At 40.4% G+C, this 9,609-nt stretch overlaps 2 long non-coding RNA genes across 4 annotated transcripts in view; one reads left to right on the plus strand and one right to left on the minus strand.

Annotated features, from left to right (window-relative positions):
* Positions 1-7,441, minus strand: part of LOC120397971 — a 70,124-nt gene extending 62,683 nt beyond the window's left edge. For all 3 annotated transcript variants that reach the window (XR_005594109.1, XR_005594107.1, XR_005594108.1), the window contains exon 1: positions 7,316-7,441. This is a non-coding gene — a long non-coding RNA (uncharacterized LOC120397971). The remainder of the gene's footprint in view (positions 1-7,315) is intronic.
* A 164-nt stretch (positions 7,442-7,605) lies between these two features.
* Positions 7,606-9,214, plus strand: LOC120397972. Its single transcript, XR_005594110.1, has 2 exons — positions 7,606-7,683; positions 7,954-9,214. It is a non-coding gene; the product is annotated as an uncharacterized LOC120397972 (long non-coding RNA).
* The last annotated feature ends 395 nt before the right edge of the window (positions 9,215-9,609 follow it).

Here is a 9,609-nt window from a genome sequence, read left to right on the forward strand (position 1 = left end):
CTTTGGAAATGTTTCTCACTGAAGTAATGTTCTATTGTTCTTATGGTGTGGTATTTACCTTATTAAGGCCATACAAACCGCCTACCCAATAAAGGGGGATCTTGAGACTTCTTCTGGATCAGGTAATATATATCAGGAGGATTTTGCTTAACAATTGTGGACACTAATGTAGTGTATAAAGGGAGAGAGCCTGCAGTATGCAGCTCGGCTCGACTCCCTCCCAGAACCTCAGGATATGTACAGTACTTTATATTATAACTAATGTTTATGCCAAACATCCTCAGGGAGAACTGAACAAGCCAGCTTTAATTTGCCCTTGGCACATATTTAACTGGGATTTTAATCTTGAAATGTCTTCTGGGAATCCAGCATGTTTGGATAAAATCTTCTGAATGTAAAATATTCTGTTTTGCTTGCATAAATGCAGTGACTTAAAGAAAATCTGTTCCATCATATTATATCAAAAAGCCTAAGAACCGCATCCAATTACAATGAAGACTAAAGCATTGGAAGCACTGAGAGAATTTCAGAAATAAATGAAATTAAATCAGATAGGAAGCTGCCAATTTAACAGTGTATTGTATTGTGCATTAAGAATCTTCTGACAATCTATGTCTTGCCCATGTGAGCTGCATTTTCTGTGTCATGTTCCCTCCCCTGGAGGGGGAAGTATCAGCAAAATGTCAGATCTCCTGGGGACACACTGGCACTATTTAAAATTATGACAGCTAGTGAAAAAATTACCAATTTTCTAAAAACTGATTGGCAGTTTAAATAGCTAATTCTTACATTAAAGTATCATCAGATGTGAGTGTTAATATCTGGTTGAAACTAATGGAGACAGAGGAGTTTTTAACTCTGTATTACTGTTTTAGGCTTTCTGCAGGCTCAGGAAGAAAACACTGCATCATTTACACGTGGTTCATGCTTGGAAGGTTTCCTTCACAAGTGTATGCATTAAAAACATTCTCTGTAAAAAAATTAAACTTAGATTTTGCAGAAACTGAATTTTGTGCAGGCCACAAATATATCAAGTGAAGTGAACTGAATCTGGCTTACAGGCTGGGCATTTGGTACCTCTGAAGTGGTGGAAGGGTCAAGGAGAGCTGCAGATCTCCAGATGGATTAATGGATAGAAAGAACACCAGATCAAGTGATGTCATTGTGTTGGTTCTTGAGGTACCCAGGGCTGTGAGTCACCTTCTTATCCTCACCGCTAGTGTGAGGAAGTCAGCTCCCTACCACCAGAAGCCTGTTAGCCATTCAAATACTGTCCTCTGGGCAATGCCGACCCTTACTTTGCCTTACAGATTAAGACTCCAGTTCCTGAGTCCCTTTGAAATGTTCCCCTGAAGTGTCCAGCCCCCTTGTCCACAGAAATCCCAGGCCTGCTGTCCACCAAGGAAGAGTATGCACACTAGTTGGTATGATTCAACTCAGGATTAGCACTTTGCTGACTATCACAGCACTTTGATAATAAATTTATTCTCATTTTCATTACAACTATATCTAAGATTCAAGGTTCAAGTGATAGTGGGGAGGTATATTGGAAACAAATGATAACGTAAAACAAAATCATAACATGCTTTCTAGAGACTAAACTTAACAGTTTAGCCTCCTAGCTAACAAGCTCTATCTCACCCAATATCTTATGCAGCTTTTCAACCAAGGTTGGCTGCAGTTCTGTTTTCATCAATGTATATGCATTGTCCATTTACTTCTTATGTGTTGGATGATGGGGTGTCTTCTTTACATCATAAATATATTCCAGTGTTTATTGTCTTTGCACAGAGCCAGGATAACCACCCATGGTTTGTTTTTCCTGTGTGCTCCTTCTCAATTGACTTTACATGTCGTTGCTAACTTCTGAGTTCACATAGAAGTGGGCGTCCATTGTGTTAGCTTACAATGCTTAATTTACATTCTGACAAAGAGACATACATTTCTGACCAGGGGCGGCTCCAGACCCCAGCACGCCAAGCACGTGCTTGGGGCGGCATGCCGCGGGGGGGCGTTCTGCCGGTCCCCGGTACCAGCGGACCCTCCGCAGGCACGCCTGCGGGAGGTCCACCGGAGCCGTGGGACCGGCGACCGGCAGAGCGCCCCCTGCGGCATGCCGCCCTGCTTGGGGCGGCGAAATGTCTAGAGCCGCCCCTGTTTCTGACCCCCTGTCTGAAGGAAAACCTGTTTTTCATCCCAGCCTTGTTACATACTTTAAAGCCATATTTTCCATATATAAACATAAACTCTTCACATAGTATTTGTTTGTACATTTCACAATGATAATGATGACCAATGTGACCCTGGGCTTTTATTTAAGACCTCTCATGACTTTCTTTTGTGAACCAGAATGTACCTACCAGAATCAAGATATTCCTGTATCCCCTTGCTAGTTGGCATTAAGAGGTTCTTGGGTCACAGTCATATACACTAACAGTATAAGAGAAGTTTTCCAAGTGTGGGCTTAGTTCAAAGGGAAGCAGCCTACACGGACATTTCCCTACTGACAGAGAACATATCTTGCTTGAAATACTCAGAATAGAGATTGCTGGCAGTAAGCTTCACAATAGCCCTAATGATTGGAGTGCGATAATAAAAGGATTCATTTTTATGTTCCTTTCTTGGGGGGTTCTTTGGATTCAGAAGCTGGAAGAAGAATGGATGCCGGTGAAAGCATGTTCCCACAGTACTCTGGGGTTCTATAGAAGCTAAGCTTGGGGGAAAACACACAGATCAGAAAAGTTATTTTAGTGAGGCAGCATTATGGATGTTCTCTTCTTCTCTTACTGTTAATCTTTTAACATTGACTGATAGGTAGGTTTAACCAAGCCGTATTTTTCCTTACTAGTGGGATTTACTGACATGAAAAATCAGTAAATTGGTCTGCAGTTAATATTAAGACAGTTTAGTGTACTTGAAAATATACATCCTGCTTCCTAACCTGTATGATTAAAAAGGTTCTATTTATCTTGTTCATTTGCTCTTTGCTATCACTTCTAATATAAAACCTTAGCGAGAAAATGTAAATACACTGTCAAAAAATCATTTTAGGAACATATGAAATGCCATATGAAGATGAGACTAATGGTCAATTTAATTTGGCATCCTATCTTTGACAGCAGCCATTGCTAGATACTTCAGAGAGAAACCCCAATATTGAACTCTTATACAATAATATGTCTATGAAGACATTTCTTCCTAACCCCAAGAAATTAGTGCTTGGCTTACGTTCTGAAACATACTGGCACTATCTACCTGGGTTCCTTTATCATCATGATCACGATCATATATGGGTGCCTTGGGGGTTAATCTCTCATAAAAAAATTCCTAGATATGGTAGCTGCAGACATTTTTTGTTCATATGAATGTCCTTAAAAGTAATAATTAAAAAAATAAAAAAGTCTGTCTAAGCTCCTTGCCTCTGTTCTGTGGCAGTGAGTTCCAATGGCCGACTGGCATCTGTTGGTCTGTCTGTCCACCTGCTATGTAAATATGCTGCCTTCATGTTTTCTTTTCTTGTATTATAAGAGAGGATAAATATGACTGTCCAACTGACCTTGTCTATATACATAGATGAAAACTGTTACTTACAGTAGGTTTAGTTTTCTACAAATATATCCTCAGCATTGGTTCCCCTGGTATCCATATAGGTACCAAAATGTGAATTTAATACAAGGAACAGCTTGAAACAAATCAGATATTGAACTACTGCATATAAAATATCCTAAGAAACCAACTTGGTTAAAGTCAGATTTATTTAAAGGCAAAATAACAGATTTTTGTAATACATAAATTCAAACTACTAATGTGGTGTCCATATTCAGTTATTTGTTCTTTGCTACCATTCATTAGATTCAAGCTTCTTGAAATGTTACTCACCAATTGTCATTTTTAGTAGTAGCAACATATTACTGATTCACTGCACAATTCATCCCTTTACATTGTCTGGGTATTTTTATCAAAGGAGAGAATTGACTGAAGAAAGAACTGTGAAGTGTTTTACCAGACCTTTCATTCAAGACTTTGGCTGATTAACCAAGTGAACAAAGTGGCATCTCCCAGCAGTGTATGTTCTTGGATGACCCCTTTTGTATGTTATCAAATTGCTAGATAAAACTGCATAACAGTTCATGATCTTACAGCCTTGGTTATTTGAAATCCTGCAACTGGGGGCACTTCTAAAAAGTGGTGTTCTCACTTATAGTATGGCAAGGTTAAATAGCCACAGGTCTTATATTTCCACCATCTGAATCTAGAACACGTTCTTGAGTGATGCACTTACCAGTCAGTATATATGATTGTTTGCTCTTTTTATATTTGGTCCTATTCTCAATGAGATATATTTGTTAATATTAAAAAGCAATTTGCCAATTTAAGGCATTAAGGTAAGTGTTATACAATTATTATTCATAATTATTACTTTATTATGCCCATTTTGTTCTCAGATGTGAGAATCAAATTGGCCCTGTAGTGGGGCGGACTGCCCCACTCCCTGTGAGAATGGACTGTGGCAGGCCAGGGCGCCTGCGCAGACAGGGAGCCAATCAGAGAAGGGCTTATTGTGAGCCAATCAGGGCCCAGTTTGGAGACAGCCAATCAGGGCCAGGCTCAGACATCTATAAAGGCTGCCCAGAGCAGGAGCAGTCAGTCTGTCCCAGGCCTTTGAGAGGGGAAGGTCAGTCTCCAAGGGTGGAGACTAGCACCATGGACAGCGCAGTGCTGGCCAGGGCTCCGGGAGGCTAGAGAGCTTGAGCCTATAGCCACCAGGCTGCAGGCCCTGAAGGGAAGGGCCTAGCGGGTGCAAGGGGCCGTAGGGGAAGTGGCCCAGGGAAGCAGACAGACGAGGGGAGAGAAGCAGGACAGCGAGGCTGCCACCAGAGGGTCCCAGGGCTGGGACCCAGAGTAGTGGGTAGGCCTGGGTCCCTCCCTTCACTCCTTGCAGTACACCCAGCCAATGGCCGTAGGGAGCGGCCATTATACTACGCCAGAGCCCTGACAAGAAGGGATTGAACTCAGAGGGTGGTTGGACATAGTGGCTGGGGTGTGGGACTGCTGATCACCAACCCCTGGAAGAAGGTGCAGATGGACTAAGGGGCACTGCCGGAGGGCAGCGGCCTCAAAGAGGACGCCGCTGAGCAGGCAGCAACACGGGTCCAGAGACAGCAACAGAGGGCAGAACGATGGACAGGACACCACCAGGAGGAGGCGCTCCACTGGACAGAGCTGGAATGGAGCTAATTCCCAGGAGTCACCAGCAGGAGGCGCTGCAGGGGTGAGTCGGCCCGGTTACAGGCCCCCTGAGAATTCTGAGCCAATATGAGATTTTCTAACAGTTAAGATACTTCTGGATCTTTAGCTGGTTTAAATTGTCCTTGTTCCACTGGTGTTATGGTCATTTATCTCAGCTGAGGATCTGCCCCCTTTAACCTTAACTGGTGGTGTACATGCATGACTTCAGTGGAGCCACGATAGCAGAGAATTTGGCCTACTAACTATTCTTTGGTAAAACACATCACAATTAGCCAGTATTGAAGCAATAAATGTTTTAAGGGTTTGCCTTTTAAATGACTTCAATCATAGAATTCAACATCAGAAGGGACCATTATGATCATCTAGTCTGACCTCCTGATCATCTAGTCTGACCTCCTCATCTAGTCTGACTTCTTTGTTCCTTGCTCCAGTTAAACTCATTATTGCTGTGCTGATTATTTTGATTTTTAAAATAATGATTCTGTCAACTAACACTGAACAAAATAGTAAATATCAGCTAGTTAAATCAAAGTTTGCAAGGAAATGACATTTCTTAACAATTTTGTGTTATGATTGTTTTCTTAAACTACTGTGTAGTCTTATAAGAAGTTCTTTTTGTCTATGAATTAGAATTGCAGCTTCAGTGTAATATGAATATGATGAATTGTGTATACAAGATTTGTTCCCCAAATTAAAAGCATTGGGTATGTTCAAAGATATCAATAGTTGTTTTTAATATAGTCACATCAACAAATATTTCTTCCCACAGAATTGGTTTTGTCCAAATTGACAGGTGTATAACAGCTTCTCCAATAGAGAAGTGATTGCACAGTGATTAACAATACAAAATACCTTTAATTTTGCATTTGATGATTTGGCTGGGTTATCCATACTTACTATAAGGAATATTGTGCAGTTGTACATGCCTAACTCTGAAATCTGGTCCAGAATGTCTGCTGAATAGGACCTATTTTATTTGATGCTCCAATATTCTCATGATCATCAAGGCACATCCCAAAGGGACCATAGCATCCTTGCAGATTTAGTGCCACTCGGATTGATCTCTGATTAGATTCTTTATGTTGGTCTGGCTGGATGTTCAGTCTCTGTCCATCATTGACAATCTTATTGTGCCACCAAAGCTGTTGGTGACTACATGATCACCAACCGCATAGCAGCATTCCTTGCTGATTTACCCATAGCAGTTCATTACATTTTTTGGTTAAGGTCTCTGAATGATTTTTTTTTTACATTTACCTGAAAATATTAGTCTGCAAAATCTTTTATTTAGAAGGTACAAGCTTAGGAACTTGACTTCCAATACACAAAACAAAGCATAAGAAAGTGATTCCTAATGGGCTGTCTCACTCTTTATAGGATGCTTTCATACACTAGCTGACAGTTGTCACATAAGGGATCTTGACATTCAGCTTAAAAAAGACTTTTCAACTCTTCATGACTTATAAAGGCATTATAAAAACTTCTAAGATTAATCACAAGACAAGAATACTTATTTTTGTACTTTTTTCAGGAATTATAATGAGAAGGCAAATAAGATTAGATCACAGATCTCCTGAACAAGAGGAAATACTAAACTAGCCTTATTTTGTCTCCTCCTTAGTATCAATGCTCATTGTCTGCACTTTCTTCCTGATTGACAAAGCCATACCAAGCTGAATGTGTTCCAGGACTCCAGGCAAAGTGCCATTGAGTAACTGAAACCCAAGCAAGTTTCATTTTAATCACTTTCGCATTGTTTGAAATCAATCTACTGTCTGGGGGAAATCTATTATTTAAAACCCACAAGGACTGGTAGGCCTCTTGACATTGTAGCATCTATTGGAACCCATGACCACTTTGTCAGTTGGAAGAGTATTTTGTCATTTTCTGTGTGTGCAGATTTCCTACCTTCCACGTTAGTCATCTTAAACAAAGTTTAAAATGACTAAGTGAGTTTTAGTGCATGAAAATGACTTAGCTACTATAGATATTGAATCAATCACACAAACAAAAACCAAACTATTTAGAAGGGAGTTGAGCAAAATGTAGTTAAAATGGTATTGACCTGTACCAGCTGGCCTTGCAGTCAAGCAGGGTTGTAATCAGGACCGGATTTAGGGGCAGGAGACCCAGGTGACTGCCTGGGGTGCCGGGCTTGGTGGGCACTGGGCTTGGGATGCTGTTTTTGTTGTTAGCAACAAAAGGGAAAATAGAATGTGTGAAGTAACATGTTTCATGTATTCCATCTGTGGATTCATTTTTCACTAACTTCCTAGAATGTTCTGGACCTTTGTAGAGTCTCATGGAATCTTCCAGGCTTTCTGAGAATTACATTTTCCTTGAACCTTCTAGAATGTTGTCAGCCATGCTCTCATGAGTATATAAGTGGTGGGGCATCGCCAGTCAGTCAATGAGATAAGAGAATGAAGTGAAGTGAGATCCCACTTGTGATATTGTGAACTTTGTTTTATTATGTAATTGTAAAAGTGTACTTGTGTTTTAAGACTTGAAGAGTATAGGTAGCGACTAATAAAGGATATGTTTAATGATCACCAGAGAGATCCGTTGAACCCCTATCTATGCAACAATATAAAAGAAATACTGTTACTTTTTTTTGCAATGTTTACCATGTAATGTTTGACTTTCTAAAACTGTAGAACATAGACTTTTGCTCTCATTAATATTGTCTGTTTTCCCCTGTAGAAAACAAAAGATGCCCCTGAAGAAGCATCATATAAGAAGCAAAAAGCTCAGTTGCAATCTAGCTTGCAGCAAAGAATAATTTGGCTCGTCAGATAAGTTGTTCACTGAACATAAAGGTAATTTCCTCAGTTTGGTAGCGCTCCTTGGGGAATATGATGATGTCATGCCTGAACACCTATGTTGAATAGTTTGTCCAGAAGCTGTGGACCATTACTGCAGCAAAACAATTCAAAATGAATTGACTGACCTTGTGGCATGGAAGGTGCTTGATAAAGTGATGCGGCTTGGCAAAGTGAAGTACTATGCCGAAATAATGGACTGCACTCCCGGCATTAGTCACAGTGAGAAGATGTCATTTACAATAAGATTTGTTGATGAGCATGGTTGTATCCAAGTAAAGGAACACTTTATCTATTTCCAGTCTGTGGACGACTGTACTGGAAGAGGCCTAACAGAACTGTTTATGAACATTTTGAATGAGAATAAAATAAAGCTTCAGGACTGCCACGGCCAAGGCTACAACAACAGTGTGAACACGAAGGGAAGAAACAGTGGTGTACAGGCAAGGATCCTTGTGCTGAATTCAAAAACTTTCTTCATGCTTTGTGGCTGCCATTCCCTCAACCTGGTTGTGTCAAATGCAATGTCATCATCTTTAGATTCAGTATCTCTCTTCAGAGTACTGCAAAGGATATAAGTCCTGTTTTCAGCATCAACTATCAGGCGGAAGAGCCTCACGGACAATGTTACAAATCTGACCGTGAAGCTGCTAAGTGACAGTTGCCGGGAGAACGACATTGACAGTGTAAGGACAGTGAGGTACCAAGTGACTGAGGGATAAGACACTCTGATGGAACTAGTACAGTTGAGTAAAGCCGAGGCTGGAATCCGACAGGAAGAGCAAAGCCTGAGAAACCAGATCACTGACTTTAAATTTCTGGTCTCAATTGTTGTTTGGCATTATATGCTGTTCCAAGTAACCGTTGTAAGCAAGACATTACAAACTCAGTCAATGGACATCACAACCGCTACTACTTTAATGAGAAGCTGCCTTGATTTTATTGTGGCCTACAGAGACAATGGATTTGAAGATGCCATCACCGCGGTCAAAGAATTGGCAGAAAACTACTGTAACACTGTTTCATGCTGGTCCACTCAATGTTGGTGCACAGTTCAATTTCTTGGTGTTAGTACATTTCAATTATTCTTAAAACTAAAAAAGTTGCTATAAGCCTACAGTAAATACATTTTTATTTACTTATATATGGCATGAATATATACAGATTTACAGATCCTAGCATGCAAATTTATCGTCTTATATGACAGAGATAAATCATGCATTCACTTCATGCATCAAAGTTGTGAAATGGGCTACAAATGCAATAAAAAATAAGGTATTCAAAAGTTTAACAAATGGAGGTGGCGGGCTCTGAAGACGCTTCTCGCCTTGGATGCCATTTGGTCTAGTGCCAGCCTGGTTGTAATGTACTACCATGCAAGTGAGTGAGCCTGAGAAAAGCATTGTCTATGCTGGAAAGTTGTACCACTTTAAATACACTGGTATAGTTAAAATGGTACAACATTCCTAGTGTGGGTGCACTTTGTATACCAGGTGCTTTGTAGCTCTATAGCTATTTCAGTACAGAATAGGAATAA

This window comes from Mauremys reevesii, linkage group 2 (genome assembly GCF_016161935.1).
Source record: "Mauremys reevesii isolate NIE-2019 linkage group 2, ASM1616193v1, whole genome shotgun sequence".
Lineage (NCBI taxonomy): Eukaryota > Metazoa > Chordata > Testudines > Geoemydidae > Mauremys > Mauremys reevesii.